Source organism: Rana temporaria, chromosome 2 (assembly GCF_905171775.1).
Source record: "Rana temporaria chromosome 2, aRanTem1.1, whole genome shotgun sequence".
Taxonomy (NCBI): Eukaryota; Metazoa; Chordata; class Amphibia; order Anura; family Ranidae; genus Rana; species Rana temporaria.
Window position 1 is genome coordinate 231733753 of NC_053490.1, and position 25477 is coordinate 231759229.

A 25477-nucleotide genomic window follows, 5' to 3' on the forward strand; every position below is an offset into this window, starting at 1 on the left:
GTGCGCATGCTCCAGTTCTCGGCGTAAAACGTCAATGACGCCGACGTGTGCGTCATTGACGTAAAGTTGTATTCAAGAACGACTTAGTAAAACGACGTACCCGACGGGAAAACACGACGCGGACCCGACGCCATACTTAACATGGCCTACGTGGGACTGGCGTAAGGTTACCCCTCATATAGCAGGGGTAACCTTACGCAAACGACGTAAGCGACGGTTACGTGACGCAAATTCGTTCGGGAATCGGCGTATCAGGCTCATTTGCATAAACAAATGAGATCTGAACGTAAACGCCACCTAGCGGCCGGCGGAGTAATTACATTTAAGATCCGACAGTGTAAGTGACTTACACATGTCGGATCTTCAGCGTATCTATGCGAAAATGATTCTAAGAATCACTCGCATAGATACATTGGCCAAAAAAGAGAGATACGATGGAGTATCCTGAGATACTCCATCGTAACTATACTCAGAATATGGCCCCTTGAGATTTTGTTTTACTAAGTGACAAACACTATTACTAAAAGCATTACCCTTTTTTTTACCATTTCATCCTGCTAAAAATACAGCTTTTCAGGAAGAAATACTTGAACTGTTGCCTAACAAAACCAGAAAAAAATCTCATTCTCAACCTCATAACGTGACAATTCGTTTTGAGGAAGTGAGAAAAATTAATTGTGAAGCCCTATTAATTTGTGGCTCTTTCAGTCACATTTCAGTTTTTATTTTACTTTGATCTCAGTGAAGCCTGCATTTGTTTTACAGTGTGTATTGTATTGCATTAGTAACATGCTAATGGTGCACATGTTTTTAAAGCCATTTGAATAGTAAGGCAGGCAGCAGGTAGTTCCGGGTGCGAAACAACCATTTTCTGGTAGTAGTTTCCTTGAAAACTACCTGCACCTAATCCAGACAATCATTTGAAGGAATTCTACAGGGTGTCTTTGACCCCCCTTATGCATTCCCTGAAAATGTGTACTTAGAGCGCAACTAAAGGCACAAATACTTGCCTGTGCTCAAACGGTCCAATGCCCGCGAGGTCCCTTGCCAGTGCCAGCTACATCTTCCTGGCTCTCAGGTGCCAGCCTTCAGCCATCTTGATTGGCTGGTGCGGAATGATATCACTTCTGCGCATGTGTAAGGGGTCATTCATCCTAGCACACTGGCACTGTGCTAGAAAATGTAAATTGAGTTGCACATGCGCCGCTCTGTTTACATTCTGGGAAGGATTGCGAACAGGTATATTGCATGTCTCGTTTGCAATCAAGAGCCTGCCTGTTCACAATATTTTATTTATTGCATTTAGTTTCGCTTTAAAGTGAAATTTTGCCTTAAAAAATTGCATGTGATGTACATGTATGAGTTTTTTTGGAATGCCTTTGTGCTTAGTTGTAATCACAAAGTTATTGCCGAATAAAGATGAAATGTAAAAACTGCTCTGGTTTATGGGGAGGGTACCATGGTGGAGAAAATGATCTACCTTCTTAAAGTATGGATGATGCAATAATGAGGAACATTTGCTCATATGGTGTCACCTAATATTATCACTTTAACAACCTTTATTGAAACGTATCTTTGGACTATATGGTATGTGCTTAATACAAAAGTTTCATTTTTACGCAGTGCATCCCTCCCCACCACATGCAACAGACTGCGTGCATAGACTTGAAAGACATTTCATATTGTGACACTTACATAACATTTAAAAAAACATACCATTGTGTTGCAACACCACATTGCACTGCTCGTCATCACCCTACACAATAGACAGCATTTTAGAGTGCAGGCTGGTGTAAACGAGCCCCAAATGATAAAGTAACATTTTAGTACAATGCCAATACTTTAAGTCTGGGATCTCCAAACTGGGGCCCGAGGGCCAGATGTGGCCCTTTGCTAGCCTTTATCCGGCCCTGGGGCACTATTCCTCCCACTGACACCAACAATGGAGCAATATTTCTTCCATCGATACCAATGATGGGATACTATTTCTCCTACTAATAGGGGCACTACTCCTCCTCGCTCCTCCTACTGACCACCAATCCTGAAGCCATATTTATTCTTACTGATGTCGGGCCCGGGACATTTCCTGCTCCCCACTGGCCACAATCCGGCCCTCCTAAAGTTTTATGCCGCGTACACACGATCAGTCCATCCGATGAGAACAGACCGATGGACCATTTTCATTGGTTAACCGATGAAGCTGACTGATGGTTCGTCACGCCTACACACCATCGGTTAAAAAAATGATTGTGTCAGAACGCGGTGACGTAAAACACACAGCATGCTGAAAAAAACAAAGTTCAATGCTTCCAAGCATGCGTCGACTTGATTCTGAGCATGCATGGATTTTTAACCGATGGTTGTGCCTACTAACAATCGGTTTTGACCTATCGGTTAGGAATCCATAGGTTAAATTTAAAACAAGTTGGCTTTTTTTTAACCGATGGTTAATTAACCGATGGCGCCCACACACGATCAGTTTTGACACGATCAATCAGACCATTCTCATCGGTTTAACCGATCGTGTGTATGCGGCATGAAGGACAATAAACTGGCCCTTTGTTTGAAAACCTTGGAGACCCCTGCTTTAAGTCATCACGATCAAACAGTAGTAAACAAAACATGGATGTCCTGAAATGACTCACAGACCTTGTGATATTCTCATTTCATTTTACCATTCAGAAAGGAAATGTGCCTATATTTGTCAATGAGTTTCAAGGCATGTGGCAATTATGTGGTTTCTGCGTACACTGTCACTGTAATAGAATGGATAACTGTACAGATATTGGATGATTAATGTATATTAATGTATATCGCGACTTCTATAGAATACTTTCTAAATTCTCATGATTTCATTAAATAGCTGAAAAATCGAGTGTTCATCCAAGTCTTAATAATGCAGTTCTATAAAAAAAAAAAAAAAAAAACACATGTTACCACCATGGTACCCCCCATAAACCAGAGCAGTTTTTACATTTCATCTTTATTCGGCAATAACTTTGGCCTCCCTCATTTGGTCCTGCTCCGGAGGTGGCCCCCCAAGTCCGTGATCTGGGATTTGTCCTAGATTCAGGTTTAACTTTGGCTCCTCAGGTAAAAAAAGGTCGTCAGTGCATGTCACTGGCAGCTAAAACTCCTGAGGGGGCTGTTTAAATATCTGGATATCTCGGCAAAAAAAACTGTCATCTGCGCCACGATAGGTAGCTGCCTAGACTACTGCAAATCACTTTATCTGGGATTGCCAGATGTTAGTGCAGAAGCTTCAACTTATTTAAAATGCTGCGGCTAGGTTACTCATGGATGTCCTGCTGAGGGATCATATCACTCCTGTCCTCTGCGCCTTGCACTGGCTGCCGGTCCACTATTGTACCTTATTTAAGGCTGGATGTATTATGTTTAAGATTATGAGAGGCCTGGCCCAAAGCTATCTCTGCTCTCCTTTTCATAAACAAGCTTTTGTTAGATCACTCAGATCTACCGGCAGAGATCTCCTTTACATCTCGGTGCCCAAGAAGATCCGGCGTGGTGGCTGGGCCTTCTCCCACCAGGGTGCCATTCTATGGAATAGCCTCCCTGTCGAGCTCCAGGAGGCCCCTACTATTCCAGTCTTCCGCAGGTTACTGAAGACTTGGCTTTTCACGCAAGCCTTCCCAGCATAGCCGGTCTCTTCCACCCTTTCTTCCGCTCTGTGCTGCTTCTGGTTCCTGGGTCCTCTTTTCCCAGGAATTCTGCTATACGTGTCGGGACCCTTCTGGGTAACACCGTGCTATATTAAGATACCTCTCAACTCAACTCAAAACACATTTCTTTTTATTCCTGTATCTAATCACACATATTCCTTTTTCTTTGATGCATTTTCCATTGAAATAATAGAATCTCATCAAAATCCCTTTCATCATAGGCATTAAGATGAATGGACATTCCACAGTTTGTGGATGTGCCTTTCTGACTTGTTGCTATTCAATACAAAGTCAGAGGCTTTTTATGAAATCAGTGGGCCTCTGTGCAAGATCATAACGTAATGTGCTTAGTAAAGAGCCACAGCGAAGAGCGGCCATGGTTTTCGTTGTGCCGGGGTATTTCTAGGATTGTAAAAGACCTGGAGCACCTTTTGACACGCCAAATAGTTGAGTAATGTGAGCAATGGGTGTGGCCAAATTCTGTTAATGGCAGGAGGGGCTTTGGTAAATCAAACATGGTTAGTCTGTCTCCCAGTATAATCCATTTCTTTTTGTAAATCAACCCTCTATGTCTTTAAGGACTTGACTTTGTGCACAGGGCACAGTCATGCTGGGACAGAAAAGGACTTTCCCCAAATTAATGTCGCAAGTTTAAAAGAACACAATTGTATAAAATTCCTCTTTATCTTGTAGCATTAACAGATGCACTCACTAGAAACATTGATCAATCGGAGGAGCAATGGCGTCACCAGCCTGGGGCCAGAGGGGGCCGTGGCCCTACCAACATTATACTGTACCCCCCAATTAAAATGCCTTTTTCTATATGTGTAACGTGTGCTGAGGCCGAGCCCCTCACACATTCCATCGGCAGGACATAGAGTAGTGGAGCCGAAACTGACAGGCTCTGTAAAGGGAGTGACACTGGCAGAGCTACAGCTGCGGGGGATTTTCACCTCTCCTTCTCCTCCTTGAGCCTGAATTGTGGTTCCTCAATTACCTGATGTGCCCCCAGAATTGCCTGTGTCTCTGACATGATGGATTCCTGGGCTCCTTAGTGAGGACAGTGCCTGATAACACAGGACACCCCCGGCCGGCTCAGTTTACACTTTGCTTCCTGTGACACAGGCAGTCTGGAGCATGGCTAGAATGGCAGCAAAGAGGTCAGCAAGTTTCACTGATGATATGATATAATCTAAACAGTGGCGACTCCAGCTTTCGAATTTAGAGGGGGCACATGGTGGGACAGGGACAAAAGTAGGGGGGCCAACTATAAAATATAGATATATACACACACACACAGTGCCTTGAAAAAGTATTCATACCTTGTGGACAGCTGGACAGCCTTGTGGTTCCTCCTCTCCTCTCCCCCTCTTCTTCCCCCTCCCGCTCGGCATGCTGGGGGCTGCAGTCCATTCCCAGGGAATCGTCCTGGTATCTGGGACTACAAGTCCCATAATCCTCTGACTGTTAGTTTCCTATTGGCCCTGAATTGCTTGCTGGGCGAATGAGACCCGCTGAGCTTAGGAATGCCACCTTTTCTTCAAGCCAAACTCGAACACTTTTGCAATGCACAGCTTTTTTTGTAGTATAAACTATAGAATTGTAAAAGACGTTTAGTGACCCAAGGAGAGCAGTAAGGCGGCATGCTATGCACGCCACAGTGAACAGTTGGTAAGGCCAGATTGTGCTAACAATGGGAGGAGCTTAAAGGGGCATGGTTAAATAAACCAAAAGCTTCCTTGCATCCATAAAATAAGCTTAGATTGCTGTGCCACAGGTAAGAGTCTCACATACCTGTATAGATGTGCTGAAGTGCATTGGAAACCCACTTGCAATGCATGGAGTGCCTGAATGCAGAAAAACACCTGCACTACCACACAGCTGTGCACATGACGTTGTGAACTCCTTTAGGCAACTTTCACAGGGGCGCCTCCGTGAAGTGGAATCCGCTTGCTCAGTGGGGGACCTGTCTGCCGATCCCCTCTAAGCTGGTGGATGACAGACCTGTGTCTGCTCCGCTATATAAAGTGGACACAGACACAGTCCTGCTCTAATCTATAGGACAATCGGATAGAAATAGACTGCCTTTTTCATCTGATGCCATCCGATCCACCAGACGGATGGAAAATAGGACCTCCATCTGTCTGTTTTTGGCGGACAGGATCAGATTGGATGGCAATGTATGTTGCTCTATAGGAGAGACTGCTGTGTCCAATCATGTCTGCCTAAAAAACTGATAGGACCTGGACCTGATTGGATCACATGTGTGAAAGGGGTCATAGAGAACTTGCGAAAAGAGGAAGAAGCTGAGGAAACTTCATAGAATAACCATATAATAACTCATAGGCCACTTTCACACTGGGGTGGTGAGAAAATCGGTGGTAAAGCGCCGTTAGTTTTACAGTCGTTTTAGCAGCGCTTTTCTGCTGGTAGCGGGGTGCTTTTAACCCCTGCTAGCGACCAAAGAAGGGGTTAATACTGCCTGTGTCACTCGCTTTACAGAGCCTGTCAGTTTCGGCTCCACTACTCTGTGTCCTGCCGATGGAATGTGCGGGGGGGGGGGGGGGGCTCGGCATCAGCACACGCTACACATACAGAAAAAGGCTTTTTAATTGGGAGGCACATGGAGGGGCACAGTATAATGTTGGTAGAGCCACGGCCCCCTCTGGCCCCAGGCTGGTGACGCCATTGAATCTAAATGTACATGTGTATAGTGTCTGGCTGTGTTTCTGACTGGGACGGTGTGTAGTGTTCCTGGGGTGGAGGATGGACTCCATGGGCCAGATTCACAAAGAAGATATCTTATCTTTGAATCCGGCTGGTCGTATCTATGCGCCTGATTCATAGAATCAGGTTACGCATAGATCTCCCTAAGATCCGACAGGTGTAAGTGACTTACACCGTCGGATCTTAGGCTGAAATTCTAGGCCGGCCGCTAGGTGGCGATTCCATCGCGGTCGGCTTAGAATATGCAAATGAGTCGTTACGCCGATTCACGAACGTACGCTTTGCCCGTCGCTGTAAATGTACGCCGTTTCCGTAGAGATACGCGGCATAAAGATAAAGCTAGGCCCTAGGTGGTCTAGCCAATGTTAAGTATGGCCGTTGTTCCCGCGTCGAAATTTGAAATTTAACGTTGTTTGCGTAAGTCGTCCGTGAATGTCGCTGGACGCCATTTACGTTAACGTCGAAACCAATGACGTCCTTGCGACATCATTTAGCGCAATGCATGTCGGGAAATAGGGACGGCGCATGCGCAGTACGTTCGGCGCGGGAACGCGCCTAATTTAAATGATACACGCCCCATTTGAATTAGGCGGGCTTGCGCCGGACGGATTTACGCTACGCCGCCGCAAGTTTACAGGCAAGTGCTTTGTGAATCAAGCACTTGCCCATAAAACTTGCGGCGGTGTAATGTAAATGCAATACGTTACGCCGCCGGGTCTCTACGTGAATCTGGCCCCATATTACTTCAGGCTCTTCAGGGGTCAGGAATAGTGTGAACATACACAGGGGTGAGGGGCTCTGGGCTGGTTTGTGTTGTCAATTCCCAGGTTTCCTATGCCCAGACTACCCCTGACATGACCTTTGGATGATCTGAGCTGTGACCCGTCATATGGGGTGCTGTGCACAGGACACTATATTGCCACTTTTACCCTGAGGTGTGAGATCCAGAGTGCTTTCACACTGAGGCGGTGCACTTGCGGAACACTAGAAAAAGTCCAGCAAGCAGCATCTTAGGGGCAGTTTAGGAGCGGTGAATACAGCGCTCCTAAACCACCCCTGCCCATTGAAAACAATGGGCAGAGCTGCCCAAGCGCCTGCAAAGCGATTTGACAGCAGTGCTACACAGGCAGTATTAAAAGCACCCCGCTAGCAGCAGAAGAGCGCTGCTAAAATGACTGTAAAACTAACGGCGCTTTACCACCCATGCTCTCACCACCCCAGTGTGAAAGTGGCCTATGAGTTATTATATGGTTATTCTATGAAATTTCCTCAGCTTCTTCATCTTTTCACAAGTTCTCTATGACCCCTTTCACACAGGTGATCCAATCAGGTCCAGGTCCTATCAGTTTTTTAGGCAGACATGATTGGACACAGCAGTCTCTCCTATAGTGCAACATACACCGCCATCCAATCTGATCCTGTCTGCCAAAAACAGACAGATGGAGGTCCTATTTTCCATCCGTCTGGTGGATCGGATGGCATAAGATGAAAAAGGCAGTCTATTTCTATCCGATTGTCCTATAGATTAGAGCAGGACTGTGTCTGTGTCCACTTTAAATAGCGTAGCAGACACAGATCTGTCATCCACCAGCTTAGAGGGAATCGGCAGACATATCCCCCACTGAGCAAGCGGATTCCACTTCACGGAGGCGCCCCTGTGAAAGTTGCCTAAAGGAGTTCACAACGTCATGTGCACAGCTGTGTGGTAGTGCAGGTGTTTTTCTGCATTCAGGCATTCCATGCATTGCAAGTGGGTTTCCAATGCACTTCAGCACATCTATACAGGTCTGTGAGACTCTTACCTGTGGCACAGCAATCTAAGCTTATTTAATGGATACAAGAAAGCTTTTGGTTTATTTAACCATGCCCCTTTAAGCCCCTCCCATTGTTAGCACAATCTAGCCTTACCAACTGTTCACTGTGGCGTGCATAGCATGCCACATTACTGCTCTCCTTGGGGCACCAAATGTCTTTTACAATTCTATAGTTTATACTACAAAAAAAGCTGTGCACTGCAAAAGTGTTCGAGTTTGGTTTGAAGAAAAGGTGGCAACCCAGCCCAGCAAGCAATTCAGGGCCAATAGGAAACTAACAGCCAGAGGATTATGGGACTTGTAGTCCCAGATACCAGAAGGCCCAGGACGATTGCCTGGGAGTGGACTGCAGCCCCCAGCATGCCAAACGGAAGAGGGAAGAGAGGACTGGGAGAGGAGAGGAGGAACCACAAGGCTGACCAGCTGTCCACCAGGTATGAATACTTTTTCAAGGCGCTGTGTGTGTATCTATATTTTATAGTTGGCCCCCCTACTTTTGTCCCTGTCCCCCCTAAATTTGAAAGCTGGAATCGCCACTGTGGAGAGGTGCCCAAATAATTTTGGCCATATAGTAGGTGTGGTGGTCAGGGTTCTCATACACTGTATCTTAGAATTGAAAGTAGTAGTATTAGTAGTTACAGTTACATAAAGTTACATATTAACAGCAGTAAAGGAAACAAGAATATCCTAAAATTACTCACTGACCTTGTGGCTTTCTAAGACATTTGAGTTTCAAGATATGTGGCAATTATGTGGTTTCTTTGTACACTGTCACTGTAACAGATCAGAGCTGCATCATGAAAAATTATTATGTATCATCACTTCTTTAGAACTTTAATTTTACAATAATAGCTGAAATAGCTAAGTCTGCCTTGGTCAGCCCTTTTGCTCCTGAGGAACCCATGAAATAATTTTCAGGTCTTGGGTAACCCTAGCTAAAATTAAATAATTGGGGTCAGAGGGAAAAATGCTCCTAAAAACCCCTGTCATCACATGCTTTAAGACACGTGAACATATAGCAATGTGCGTTAATGTGTGTTATTTACATGTATTGACATGTTATACAAAGTGCAAAGAGCAAACATTTTTAAATTAAGTCACATTAAAATTAATACCCTAGTTCATTAAAAAATGGAACTTATGACAGTCCACAGTCAGGTAAGTAGTTTGCAAATTTTAGTAACGGTTATGTAAAGTTTTGCAACCATCGTAATTGCTTCAGGACTGATTGTAAAAGATCAGCACAGAGGCAAATCATACAATCAATAAGGAACCTTAGGGAGACAGTTAAAGCGGTAGTGAACTCCGGTTTTTATCTTATACCTATAGGTAAGCCTATAATAAGACTTACCTGTAGGAACAGTGAATATCTCTTAAATGTGCTCCATTTAGGAGATATTTACATGAGTATCAACCGGTGACGTCACAGGTGCATGCACACTGCATAGTTACATAGTTAGTCAGGTTGAAAAAAGACACAAGTCCATCCAGTTCAACCACAAAAAAATAAAAAATAAACAAAATAAAATCTCAATTGACGGCACACTTGAGTACGCTGTCTATTAAGAGACCTGTGCTGCAACCAGGACACTGGCACGCATGCATGGGAGTGATGTCATGGTGGCTCAACCACTCAAATGGCCAAAAGTCTACCATAAAAAAAACAATGAGCAACAATAGTGCTTATCGGAGGTGAGAAAATATCTGCTGTTAGAATAATAATATAAAAAAAAGGCTTCCTATTTTAATTTGGCTAAAAATCATCCATTTACGAGGGGTCTTTTCACATTTGGCTCCGCCCCCTCATTATTGTATTTGATCGACAGCAACGGGAGCCAATGGCTGCACTGCTATCAATCTATCCAATCAAGAGCTGGGACCCTATGCAGAGAGGAAGAGCGCATCTCCGCCAAGAGAAATACAAGGCTCAGGTAAGTAAAACGGGGGGGGGGGGGGGGGGGGGGGGTTGGGGGGCCGGTCACTGCCGGAAGTTTTTTCACCTTAATGCATAGGATGCATTAAGGTGAAAAAACACGAGGGTTTACAACCCCTTTAATAGCACTGAGAATGAGCTTTCATTCGGGCCCACCACTAAATTAAACAAAGAAGTGCGTCACCTAGTGACATCACCCAGTTACCCCGCCCCTTCGTTTAATTTAGTGGCGAGCCCGAATAACAGTTCATTCTCGGCACTGTAAGGCATAGAAAAATAAAAGCCGACAATTACATTTAAAAGCTGACAGTGACAGTCAGCATCAGCAAGTGAGGGAGCCTGTCTGTACAGACTGCCCACTCACTGTGTATACTGCTATACTGCTTGTCCCCACACCAAACCCCCCCCCCCACAACATTGATTGGTTGCCCCTAACAACCAATGCAAAAACGGATGAAAAGCTGATCATTCGTCAGTTTACATCAGTTTTTTGTCCAAATGATGTCCAAAGTTGCATGACAAGTCCCACAAGTATGAAATGGAGCCTTAAAGCTGTGTTCCACCCATTTAAAAGTCAGCAGCTACTAAAAGTGTAGCTTCTGACTTTTATTAACCAGACACTCACATGTCCCACCGTCCCGTGATCCTCTCTGCGGCGCCAGCACTGTAACTGTGGGCGCCCGGCTGTGGCTTCACAGCTGAGCGTGCACTGCGCATTTGCGAGCCGCGCTACGCGTTGTGAATGGCCGAGCATTCTTCTGGGACGTGTGACGTATCCCAGAAGATTGCAGGAAGGAAGAGGTGAACTTCTTTCTGGCACGGCGTCACCAGGGGAGAAAGTGGGAGCTGGGTGCCTGTCAAAACTGGGTACCCGCTCCTCCCCCATAAAAATTACATGCCATATGTGGCATGTCAAGGGGTCACCAGTACTTAAAGCAGGAGTTAAATTTTTTGGGTGAAAAACTAAATGATCTCACTGCTTTCAGCAACTAGTGGAGAAATCTAAGACTTATTATAATGTACAGCATGGAAGAGCTTTGGGATTTCAGAAGTGATTTTTCATGTCTAAACTTTCAACACAACATTAGAGGTTATGGAGGGAACAAAGATGCCCTAGAATTACCCAGTGACCATGTGACTTCTGTAAGGTCATGTCAACATACACAGCCTTCTTTTGCGATGTGTCATTGAGATTTGTGATATGTGACCAGTATGTGGTTTCCTTGTACAGTCATTGAAATGAAACTAAATGATACACAGTTGTAAGGTGGTTGCTGTATTGTATCATCTGTTCTGGTGCCTGGTGAAACATGAATACTTTAATATAATACTTAACCACTTAAGGACCGAGCCTCTTTTTGACACTACAAGTTAAAATATTTTTTTTCTTGCTAGAAAATGACTTATAACCCCCGGAATAAAATGGCGGTCGTTGCAATACTTTATGTCACACCATATTTGCGCAGCGGTCTTATAAGTGCATTTTTTTTTTTTACTTAAAAAATAAGAAAACGGTAAAGTTAGCACAATTATTTTTTATATTGTGAAAGATAATATTACGCTGAGTAAATTGATACCCAACATGTCATGCTTCAGAATTGGGCCCGCTTGCGGAATGGAGACAAACTTTGACCCTTAAAAATCTCCATAAGCGAAGTTTAAAAATTTCTACAGGTTACCAGTTTTGAGTTACAGAGGGGATCTAGTTCTAGAATTATTGCTCTCGCTCTAATGAGCGATACCTCACATGTGTGGTTTGAACACCGTTTTCATATTCGGCCGCGATTTACGTATGCGTTTGTTTCTGCGCGCAAGCTCGGTGGGACGGGGCACTTTAAATTTTAATTTATGTTTTTCCTATTTATTTTACTTTTTATTTTTACACTGTCCTTTTAAAAAAAATGTTTTGTGTCACTTTTATTCTTATTACAAGGGATGTAAACATCCCCTGCAATATAAAAAACAAAAGCATCAAATCTCACATTTACACTTAAATGCTATATAAAAAAAAAAAAAAAATGTAATGTATTTTTTTCTTTAAAAAATAAAAAAAAATCCCATTTAAAACCATTGGGCAGAAGTGACGTTTGACGTCGCTCTCATCATCCAATGTTATGGAGCCGAGTGGGGGGCATCTTTCCCTGTCAGGGGAGAGGGTGCGATTGTCTCCGCCGCTACCGACAGCCCCAGTAAGTGGCAGAGACGACCTCTCCCCCCCCCCCCGATAAAAGTGATCTTGCGGATAATCCGCTGCAGAGACCACTTTTATCTTCCGACCGATTAAAGTCCAAAATGCCAAATACATGTTACTTGATGATGTTTTAATTTTTTTTTTTTTTTTAAAGACAACATAATCCTTACCTAAGGCAGGGGTCCCCAACCCCCCCCCCCCCCCCGGTCCAAGTCAACTGCCTGTTGATGACCAGGCCGCACAGCCGAAGGTGAGCAATGACCGCGGTACGCACAGGGCTACCACAGACTGCGGTCGCCGCTCACCTCCTGCTGTGCGGCCATGTGTCGCCCGACCGACAATGTCATCCTATTAGTGTCCCTTTACGTGCAGTGCCCTTTATATCACAGTGCCCGCTTTACAGTGCAGTCCCCTTTACATCACAGCCCCCTTTACATAGCAATCCCTGTTTCATTAATATAAAGGGCACTGCAATGTAAAGGTACACTGTAATGTAAAGGAGGGTTGAGATGTAAAGGGGAACTGAGGACACTGATATAAAGAATGAACTGTGCTGTAAAGGGGGGGTTGTGGTGTCATGGGGGGGGGGGGGCTGAGGACAGACTCCATGAATATCCCATCCCCTAACCCATCTACCAACCCCCCACCCCGCTCCCTGGGTAAGTTGGCTGCCATGAAACTGGTCCCTGGTTTAAAAAAGGTTGGGAACCGCTGATATAAGGCATATATTGTAAGAAGTATATAATTCCAAGTATATAACCATTCTAAAAGATTTAAGCATGTTTTCTTAAATAAAAATAAAAGTTAGTATTTTAAATTACAGGCAATGACAGTATGGTAGCTCTATAATGAAGACATATTACACATGTGGAGGGTTTAGCTCATTGTGCCTTTGCCTTACAGTTTTCTTTTACCTTTTTTCTGCGGGTATACAACCACTTTAATGTTACGGTCTTTACTTTATATTTAGTGCAGGAGTTGACATTGACAAACTTTTTTCACACATGCGCTGTGATATAATTCTATTTAAAAGTCCAAAAAAAACACTGTCTATGATTAAAAAAAGAGGTCCCCCCAAAAAATTTAAAGTCAAAATACAAATACTGCAGCTGCTGATATTTTTTAATATAAGGGTACTTACCTGTCCAGGGATCCAGTGATGTTAACACCTGAGCCGATTCTTCAATGGGCTTTGGGTTCAGGCGCCTGTATCTTAACTAAGGGAAACTAGCAGTGAAGCGTTTTCTGCTGCGCATGCGCGAGTTGTGCTGCGCTTTCTGAATAGTCCTGTGTGTGTCCCAGAATGCAGTGTGGGGGAAGGAGGAGGGGCAGGACCAACTCGTAGATCTTACTCAGTGATCTTACTTGGAAGTGGGTACCTGTCAGAACCTCCAAAAAATTCCAAATGTGGCAGTGGAGGGTGCAAACAGAGCTTCCCCTCTTGGGTGGAGCTCTGCTTTAAATGATCCCCCTCCCCTAAAGAAAGGTACTCACCATAGCACCATGCTTTCCACTCTCATGGTTGGCATAGCTCACTTTTGCAATTGTATATCAGCTGTCAGGTCCTTAAAAGGGGTTGTACAGGCTCGATTTAAAAAAATAACAAACATGTCATACTTACCTCCACTGTGCAGTTTGTTTTGCACAAAGTGGCCCCGATCCTGCTGTTCTGGGGTTCCACGGCGGCTGTCTCGGCTCCTCCCTGCTAAAGCCAACCCCCTCTGGGAAGGTCTTTCCCAAAGGGGTTAGCTTGCGGGCATGCTCCTGTGTCATACAGTTGGCGTCCATAGACTCCAAGTGTATGACTCGGTCCCGCCCCCTGGCAGCAGCAGGAGCCAATTGGCTGCACTGCTAGTAATCTATCCAATCAACGGGCAGACTCCATGGAGTATAGGATGCCGGGGGATGCGCACAGCAGGTGAATGGGCTCAGGTAAGTAAAACGGGGGGGGGGGGCTGATGACAGCAAGGTTTTTTTCACCTTAATGCATTAGGGTGAAATAACACAAATCTTTACAACCCCTTTAAACATCAACATAGTCTTCCATTAGACTCATAACATTTCACTCACATATTAAAGAAAAAAGAAAGACATTTATTTTATTGGTGAGGCGGGCCACCCGTCACGTGACCCCGCCCCCTCTGACACAAGGCGTTTTTCTTGAGATTGTTGTCACATGTACCACACAGCCAGTACTTGTGAGATATTCATGCAGTTCCTTTAATGTAGGCCTCTTGGCAGCCTCCCTGACCAGTTTTCTTCTCATCTTTGCATAAATTTTGGAGGGACGTCCAGTTCTTAGTAATGTAACTGTTGTGCCATATTTTAGGCACTCAATTATGACTGTCATCACTGTGTCCCATGGTATATCTAATCCTTAGAAATTCTTTAGTACCCTTCTCCTGACTGATGCCTTTTAACAATGAGATCCCTCTGATGCTTTGGAAGCTCTCTGCGGACCATGGCTTTTGCTGTAGGATGTGACTAAAAAAACTTCAGGAAAGACCTTCTAAAACAGCTGAACTTTATTTGGGGTTATTCAAAGGCACTTTAAAATGATGACAGGTGTGTACTGACTCATATTTAAAGAGGAAGTAAACTCTGATGGTTTTTACTTCCTCTTTTTTTCCCCTGCAAAGTAAAAGCATAATGAGCTAGTATGCATTGCATACTAGTCGATTATGTTGCATTTCCGTAAAAACGAAGCCTGCACTGTCCCCACTAATGGTCACATCCATCTTCACCCCTTTTCCTTCCAGGGCCGTGAATTTCGGCTCTGTGACTGTCCGGAGTCGCGTAACGTCACAGTCATGTCATGGGCCCTATAAAAATGGCACAATCGTGCCCTTTCTTCAGTGTGCATGTGACGATGATGTCGGCGCAAGCGTATATGGTAAATATCTCCTAAACTGAGCAGGTTTAAGAGATATGTCCAGTACCTACAGGTAAGCCTTGTTATAGGCTTACTTGTTGGTAAAAGTGGTGTGTAAGAGTTTATTTCTGAACACATCTACATCCCCAGTTATAAGAGGGTGTGCACACTTATGTTACCACATTATTTTATTTTTACCCCCCCCCCCCAAAAAAAGATTTCAGTTTGTTTTTCAATTGAGTTGTACAGTTTATAGATCACATTAAAGGTGGAAAAAGTTCTGAAATTATTTATTTTTGTCTCATCTTTTTAAATCACATTTTAAGAGGGGTGTGTAGACTTTTTATATCCACTGTACACTTCTGGTGTAGACTTCAGGCAGATGTGGCAGCACACATTCCTGAACAATGATATGCAGCAGACACTGGGGCACATACACAGAAAGTGGCTGGAGAAGATCACTATAGAAAAATAAAAGGTGAAAACAGTATTTCCAAAAAAAAGGCAATTATTTATAATATATATGGTATTAGATGTCATCCAGTTATGGTTGAAATCTATTTGAAAAATGTCCAATCTGGAGGCATTTATTTTAAAGTAATTTTAAAAGAGAATGAGAAGGGATATAATCGGGGGTCCAATTTATGTTTCACCTGGGTAATATTTAGTTTTTTGATGCATTAATTATGATATAGTAAAAAAGAGGAAGTAAACCCCGGAATCTTTTCATATTTTGTTTTAAATATTATGATCCAACAATGTATTTGAAAGCCTTACACATTGAAAGGTGACTAAAACGAGGTTTTGAAATAACTTTTAGCTTTTGTAAAACTTTTCTTCCGGGTTTCGGCCGCACCATCTTTACTAGTGATTGCTGGTTCTTGTGTGGACATCATTTGCGCCCTTCCTTTCCTGTCTAAATCCCGTACATGCGCGATCACATCTTAACCAAGCCTCTATCTCGATGTATGGAAGTCTCTCTGCTGCTATGGTTTACTCCCCTCGTGTGACGTCTTATACAGTCACAAGGGGAGAACGAGGATGAAGAGAAGGAGAGCACAGCATCGCAAGGCTTCCTCTGTTCCGTACTCAATGACAGTCAATGAGCCTGTGTTCTATCGATATGTGCCCGCTGTCGAAAAGTGCCCACGCATGTGCAAAACGGAAGGGCACTACAGCTGAGTTGCCGACAGCTGAGTTGCCGATCAGCTGGAGGGACGTCACCATAGCGCATGCGCACATCATAGGAGGGTTTTTTCGACGGGCGATATAATTTAACAGGCACAAATGAAAGTTATGCAAAGAGCGGAAGGGACACTGATGTCAGATTGTGCCTCGCTGTAAACCCGTGGCGCAACAGCGAGGCACAATATGGCAAATACGGTGTCCCTCTGCTGTTTCCATAGCATTAAATTGCCTGTCAAAAAAAGGCTTCTACGATGTGCGCATGAGCTATGGGACGTCACTCCAGCTGATCGGCAACTCAGCTGGAGCGCCCTTCCGTCCTGCGCATGCACAGGCACTTTGACGGCGGGCACATATCGAAACAACAGTGGCATGCAGAGGATAGTGAAACAGCACACATAGTATGCTGTTAAAGAAGCTATGGACTGCGCAAGCACCGCTGACGTCACTACAGATTTAAGGACAGATTATAAGGAAACAGAAAGAGGAAGTGAAATTTCACAGTTAGCGTTCAGCTGCCTATTATATATATAGATTAGAATGAGCTAAAGGGGAGGGTTTACCACCACTTTAAATATAGTAAAGAAACCAAAGGACATGATAAACAATAAAGGGATAAGGGACATCCTTGTCTGGTACCATTGCTGAATCTGAAGGGGGAAGATAGTAGACCATTTGATTTTAACAATAAGTTAATATCCTGGGCATAATTCAACCCAGAATACACAAAGCAGGGAGACTGTAGGCAAATGCAGTTAATCATCCATCTGTAGATGGCCCTACGCCTTTATTGCATGGGCAGAAGAGGTCTGGTAAGGGAACTGACCCCTTTGGGATTTCATCCAGTGTCTTGAGAGAAGTTGTCTGATAGGACACAGAACTCTCAGGAGGCTTGGCTTTCTGCAGCTGTAGCTATTGGCTGCTTACTGTTCCTGTGGTGCTGCCTGAGCTTTGGGGAGACCAGCCTTGGGTTTTGGGTATAGATACAATTTAAGGCCTGTCCTTATATTAAATAGTTTGGTAAGTCTAAAGTAGATTGTACAATGACAGTGTACAGCCAGACGAACAGGAAAAGACATGTAGTTGCTATGGGTAACCAAGCACTAGTTTAAGACACAAAGCAACCATTCGTCGTACCTGGTAAAGGTGACAAGTCCTCCGGTAGTGAGGGGGTCGATGTATCTGGTTTCCTCTCTAGCGGTCTGTTCCCAGTAGCAATCATGACCTGATCATACAGTTGTGCTCATAAGTTTACATACCCTGGCAGCATTTATGTTTTTGTGGCCATTTTTCAGAGAATATGAATAATACAAAAACATTTCTTTTACTCATGGTTAGTATTTGGCTGAAGCCATTTATTATGAATCAACTGTATTTACTCTTTTTAAATCACAATGACAGCAGAAACTACCCAAATGACCTGATCAAAAGTTTACATACCCTGCTGATTTTGGCCTGATAACATACACACAAGTTGACACAAATGGGTTTGAATGGCTATTAAAGGTAACCATCCTCACCTGTGATCTGTTTGCTTGTAATTAGTGTGCGTGTATAAAAGGTCAATGAGTTTCTGGACTCCTGACAGACACTTGCATCTTTCATCCAGTGCTGCACTGACGTTTCTGGATTCTGAGTCATGGGGAAAGCAAAAGAATTGCTAAAGGATCTGAGGGAAAAGGTAGTTGAACTGTATAAAACAGGAAAGGGACATAACAAAAAGATATCCAAGGAATTGAGAATGCCAATCAGCAGCGTTCAAACTCTAATCAAGAAGTGGAAAATGGGGGGTTCTGTTAAAACCAATCCACGGTCAGGTAGACCAACTAAAATTTCAGCCACAACTGCCAGGAATATTGTTCGGGATGCAAAGTAAACCCCACAAATAACTCCAGATGAAATACAGGACTCTCTGAAAACATGTGGTGTGGCTTTTTTTAAGATGCACAATAAAGAGGCACTTGAAGACAGATGGGATGGATGGTCGATTTGCCAGAAGAAAGCCATTACTACGCAAATGCCACAAAGTATCCCGCTTACAATACGCCAAACAGCACAGGGAGAAGCCTCAAAATTTCTGGCACAATATCATTTGGAGTGATGAGACGAAATCTTTGATTTTTGGCCAAAACCATAAACGCTACATTTGGAGAGGAGTCAAGCAGTAGTGTCTGCCGCTGACTTTTTTCTAAGTCAGCCGGTTGCTCTCTGTCCTGACACATCTGATGTTCCTCCCTCATCCTTGGCCCGATTATCGGATGAGATGGCTCCGCAGCTTGGCCAGTCCGCCGCTCCTCTTCAGTGATTGGCTGCCTTCCTGTGTACATGTTGATGGCTCTGATGCTTGGCCATTCCACTGCTCCTCTTCAGTGATTGGCTGCCTGCCTGTGTACATGTTGTGTAGATTCGGCCGGCGTCAGCGCCACTTACTCAGTGCATTCAGTGGCCGAGCCGCAGAGTGATACTCTGCCAGTGCCTACTCATCATCACATCACAGGAAATCCTGACCTGAAGTGAGTGGCATATACAGTTTCAAGCAACAGAAGAAGAACCAGCGTGTCCAGAGCCTCCGACCACGTGTCCTCTGTGAGGGACGGTATATCTGCCTGCCATTGTGCCAGCACCCTCCTCACTCCAGGAGAAGAGGATGTTAACATCATAAAGTAATATTTGGAAATCAACTGTGCATGTTCCCCATCAGTTAGTATCTTTTCCATACTGGAAGGGGAGAGCGCCACCACTCCCCTGCTGTATTTGGCATTTACCGCATGTGGGTTGCAACCCACCAGTGATGTCATCAAGCCCGGCGCGGCATTCCAGCCCTCACCATCGGCCTGAACCTCGGTTTCATCGCCGTGGTCACAGAGATCCTACTGGCTAGGATTTCTCCCCCACAGGCAGAAATATCAGCTCTTCAGAGCGCCGCTCTGCAGTGAACGCCACGCCAGTGTGGATGGACTTGTGCCTTACTTCCTTAAACTTCATGTAAGTGGAATATGCACCTGTATCTCATTAAAATGTTTACAGTTCTAACCTAGAGGCGCCTGTGTTTCTCTTCTCATTTGCATATCTGGAGTCTGCTTTCAACTCCCCCCTCAAAGGCAGCCAAGGTTGTTTTGGACTGCTAAAGTAATCTATACAGGTCTCCCCTCTTCATCTCTCCCCCTCCACATATACTGAGTATCCACTTCAAGGACTTATTGATGGACTAATGTTTTAAATCACTTACTATTTAGCAGCACCACTACCCATTTTTTTGTCCATGTTCCTGATTAGCAGGAACACTAGATCAGAGTGTCCATGCCTGGCAACACAGCTGTCTGCTTGTTTACATCGGCAGACCGCCATTCTGTCTCTGAGGGTGGGCGGCAGACATTGCGCCTGCTGACTGGCTCTCCCTGTTGCCAATCAGCGCGCGATTGCGAGTTCGCTGGTGCGTGCGACCCAGTGGCTATTAGCAAAATCACATACAGGTATGTGAGTTTGCGGAATGGAGCTGCCTTGACGCAGCATATGTACGGCAGGCGGTCGGGAAGTGGTTAATTATATCATATTCAATGGAACTCATTTGTTTATATTTTTTAATCTAAAGTGAATTTGGAAATGTTTTATTGTCTAGACCCCAATGTTCTGTACCCAAGTATTCTGAATAGGGTGCATTTACTACTAGTTTACTGTATCTGTTGAAAAACGTAATGATGCAACAGCTGAATTTCTTGTATGAAGGAGATCCCCATTCCAGGGTGCTGCGCTGATAACAAGCTTTTCCCACAGAGTTCCTACTTGTTATGAAATACATTTTCAGTTTCATTGACACTTACATTCACGTCATTTGCTGACACAGCAAATTGTGTTTCATGATGACATATATCTGGTGTGACGGTATCGGTATGATATCCCCGTCAAAGATTCCCTTCTTCCATAGGAACATCACCCCAATATTCCACTAGGAGGAATATTCCTGAGACCGCCCATTAAGCCACACATTAGTCCAGGCTTACTGCTAGAACAAGACAGACTTTAATGTTATATCACACAGCTTATATGTCATTTCCAAAACTGTTACAATGACAAATCTCCGCCCCCCTCACACTGGGGCTTCCATACAGATGAGTAGGTAGACACGACGGAGCCGATGCTGAAAACACATTTTCTTTAGACCATGACATCAAGGACGCTGATTACTAGTTGTACTGAATACATTAACTAGACCGCTCGACCCCGCATATAGAGAGATAATTACCACAATGAAGCAATCAGAATAATTAACACAAGCCACTTAAACACAGATCTCCTTCACACAACACAATAGATCAATTAACCTTTAGAAATAGTGAGGGGACATTAGCACGTCAATAACCTGTTAGCCGAGGACAGAATTACACAGGGCAAGCAGGGAGAATTAGACTGAGACATATAGGCAAATGCATCACATCTGGTAAATGTAATTTAAAAATAGTGTCACACACAAAAGCACATACAAGCATACATACACTGATCAGCCATAACTTTATGACCACTGACAGTGAATAAGTGAATAACATTGATAGTCTCATTCCAATGGCACGTTAAAGTCGGTGGGATATATTAGGCGGCCAGTAAACATGTTGTCCCTGAAGTCGATGTGTTGAAAGCAGAAAAAACATGGGCATCACAGTTTGTTGTGTATAGTGTTGCATAGACCGACCGGTCAGGCTGCCCATGCTGACTTATGTGCACAGCCAAAATCACCTACAATGGGCATGTGAGCATCAAAACTGGACCATGGAGCAATAGAAGAAGGTGGCCTGGTCTGATAAATATTACATTTTCTTTTGCATCATGTGGATATCTGTGTGTCACTTACCTGGGGAAGAGATGGCACCAGGATTTTTGCTATAATAAAAATCCACCAAAAAACAATAAAAAAATAATTTACTTCTCAGTTTAGGCCACTATGTATTCTTGAACATATTTTTGGTAAAAAAATCCCAATTAGCGTATATTGATTGGTTTGTGCAAAAGTTATTGTGTCTACAAAATTGGGGATAGATTTATAGCATTTTTATTATAATTTTTTTTACTAGTAATGGCGGTGATCTGCAATTTTTAGCGGGACTTCGACATTGCGGTAGACAGATCGGACACTTTTTGGGACCAGTGACATTTATATAGCAGTGCTATAAAAGTGCACTTATTACTGTATAAATGACACTAGCAGGATATGGGTTAATACCAGGGGCGATCAAAGGGTTACATTTTCTCTAGGAAGGTGCTTTTTAACTGTGGGGGGAGTGGACTGACAAGGAGAAGAGAGAGATCGTTGTTCCTAATAACTAGGAACAGACAATCCCACTCTACTCTCCTGATAGAACGGGATCCGTTTGTTTACACTGGCAGATCCCCATTCTGCCCATAGATTGCTGTGTACGTGCTCGATGTACAATGACGGCGATTCACGTAGGAAAGTCGACCTGCCGCAGTGAAACTGCAGCGGCTAGTTGGGAACCAGTTAAGAATGGTTTGAGGAACACAAGGTTTTATGTGTTGACATGGCTTCATCATTCTCCAGATCTTAATACAATTGAGCATCTGTGGGATGTGCTGGAAAAAGAAGTAACTCCACTTTCATTGAGAAAAAAAACAATCCCCTGGGTGATCTATGTACAGAGACTTGAACAAACGTTGTTGCAGATTCCTACCTTTTGTTATTCTGAAGAAATATCTATTTGTCTGTGTCCATGTGGAAAGTCAATTTGAAAGGGAGTGATCTTAAGGGACTGCACCTGCAGGGCTCTAATGAGGAAAGTGGCAGGGTCTGCATCTCCCTTTGGGAGAATCTTACCAAAAATTATTTTTGTTGCAGGGGATGTACAAAATCTGATTTGTATCTTGTGCAGACTTCTGGGGAAATCAGAAAGTAAATCACACAAGCAGGAAATGACATTTCTGGGAGGCGTTTTGTACACCATCTGCATTTTGCAGAAACGTCAGTGTTTCAGATTAAAAAGAAAGGTAATCTTTGATAAATTTCTATATTAATTGTTTTTATTTGCCATTTTTTTCCTATGAAAATGGAGTTACCCTCTATGATGGTTGGTGCCAGGTACCTTCAGAAGTTTAGCGACGTCCATTCCGCAAAGGGTCAGGGCTGTTTTGGCAGCCCTGTGAGTGGTCATGAAGTTATGCCTGATCAGTGTATAAAACATAGCATACTCTATATTGCTAAACATTCTGAAAGTGAGATAATAAATGATGCTTCACATATGAACACAATAACACGTTAGTAAAGATTGCTATTTGAACACAGCATGGATGGCTTGGATCACTAGTAATGACTTTTGCGCACTTTTTATTCAGCTGTCATATGCTGTATCCAAATTCAGCAGATCTATACCTATGCTGTTTTCACCACACGAGACAGGCACTTCTTATCCTCCTCCCTGCAGCCGTCATACCACACAACTGCACAGTGGAATACTATAAAATACAACGGTGCAATGATAAAAAAATAAATAGAAAAATTACACGAAGGTCCAAAGGACTCAGCTGATCACAGATCAGGGTAAAGGGCCAATGACAGCGACCGGTCCTTTACCACGTGATCAGCTGTGTCCAATGACAGCTGATCACAGATGTTAACACAAGACGGTTATAACCGGCTTGTGTTGAAGAGACATTGGCACTGATTGGCAGCACTGGTGGGATTGCACTGATAATCAGTGACCACCAGTGCCTCCTCATCAGTGTCACCTATCAGCACTGCCTATCAGAGCCACCTACAGTGCCTTGCGAAAGTATTCGGCCCCCTTGAACTTTGCGACCTTTTGCCACATTTCAGGCTTCAAACATAAAGATATAAAACTGTAATTTTTTTTTGAAGAATCAACAAGTGGGACACAATCATGAAGTGGAACGGAATTTATTGGATATTTCAAACTTTTTTTAACAAATAAAAAACTGAAAAATTAGGCGTGCAAAATTATTCAGCCCCTTTACTTTCAGTGCAGCAAACTCTCTCCAGAAGTTCAGTGAGGATCTCTGAATGATCCAAAGTTGACCTAAATGACTAATGATGATAAATAGAATCCACCTGTGTGTAATCAAGTCTCCGTATAAATGCACCTGCACTGTGATAGTCTCAGAGGTCCGTTTAAAGCGCAGAGAGCATCATGAAGAACAAGGAACACACCAGGCAGGTCCGAAATACTGTTGTGGAGAAGTTTAAAGCCGGATTTGGATACAAAAAGATTTCCCAAGCTTTAAACATCCCAAGAAGCACTGTGCAAGCGATACTATTGAAATGGAGGGAGTATCAGACCACTGCAAATCTACGAAGACCTGGCCGTCCCTCTAAACTTTCAGCTTATACAAGGAGAAGACTGATCAGAGATGCAGCCAAGAGGCCCATGAACACTCTGGATGAACTGCAGAGATCTACAGCTGAGGTGGGAGACTCTGTCCATAGGACAACAATCAGTCCCTGTATACTGCACAAATCTGGCCTTTATGGAAGAGTGGCAAGAAGAAAGCCATTTCTTAAAGATATCCATAAAAAGTGTCGTTTAAAGTTTGCCACAAGCCACCTGGGAGACACACCAAACATGTGGAAGAAGGTGCTCTGGTCAGATGAAACCAAAATCCAACTTTTTGGCAACAATGCAAAACGTTATGTTTGGTGTAAAAGCAACACAGCTCATCACCCTGAACACACCATCCCCACTGTCAAACATGGTGGTGGCAGCATCATGGTTTGGGCCTGCTTTTCTTCAGCAGGGACAGAGAAGATGGTTAAAATTGATGGGAAGATGGATGGAGCCAAATACAGGACCATTCTGTAAGAAAACCTGATGGAGTCTGCAAAAGACCTGAGACTGGGACAGAGATTTGTCTTCCAACAAGACAATGATCCAAAACATAAAGCAAAATCTACAATGGAATGGTTCACAAATAAACATATCCAGGTGTTAGAATGACCATGTCAAAGTCCAGACCTGAATCCAATCGAGAATCTGTGGAAAGAACTGAAAACTGCTGTTCACAAATGCTCTCCATCCAACCTCACTGAGCTCGAGCTGTTTTGCAAGGAGGAATGGGCAAAAATTTCAGTCTCTCAGTGTGCAATACTGATAGAGACATACCCCAAGCGACTTACAGCTGTAATCGCAGCAAAAGGTGGCGCTACAAAGTATTAACTTAAGGGGGCTGAATAATTTTGCACGCTCAATTTTTCAGTTTTTTTATTTGTTAAAAAAGTTTGAAATATCCAATAAATTTCGTTCCACTTCATGATTGTGTCCCACTTGTTGTTGATTCTTCAAAAAAATGTACAGTTTAATATCTTTATGTTTGAAGCCTGAAATGTGGCAAAGGGTCGTAAAGTTAAAGGGGGCCGAATACTTTTGCAAGGCACTGTATCAGTACCCAGCAGTGCAGCCTATTAATGCCCACCAGTGTTCGTCAATGTAGCCTATCAATGGCTGTCAGTGCAGCCTCATCAGCGCACATCAATGAAGGAGAAAAATGACCTGTTTTTTTTTTTTTTTTAATTGGTCTTATTTCATTTGTTTAGCAAAAAATAAAGGGCCAGATCCACAACCAGGGGGCGCAAAGTAACTTTTGTGATTTAAGTTACACCGCCGCAAATTACACAAGTTAGTGCCCGATCCATAAAGCACTTACCTGGAAATTTGCAGCGGTATAACTTAAATCCGTCCGGTGCAAGGCGGGCCAATTCAAATGGGGCGAGTCCCATTTAAATTAGGCGCGCTCCTGCGCCGGACGTACTGCGCATGCTCCCGACGCTATTTTCCCGACGTGCTTTGCGTTACGTTGCGCCGAGTTTTGTGAATCGCGACGGGTAAAAAAGAGATGCGGCGGGAAAAAATTTTTTTTAAAAATAAATTTGACAGCGACGCGGGAAAGGCAGGTATACTTTTACATGGTGTACTAACTTTACACTTTGTAAAAGCAGCCCTATCTTTGAGACGGCAAACTAACACTTACGGAGACTTAAAGCGGGGGTTCACCCTGTTAAAAAAAAAAAAATGTTTTTTTTTATTATTCCATTACTTTCGGCATCGTAGCGCGAGCTAC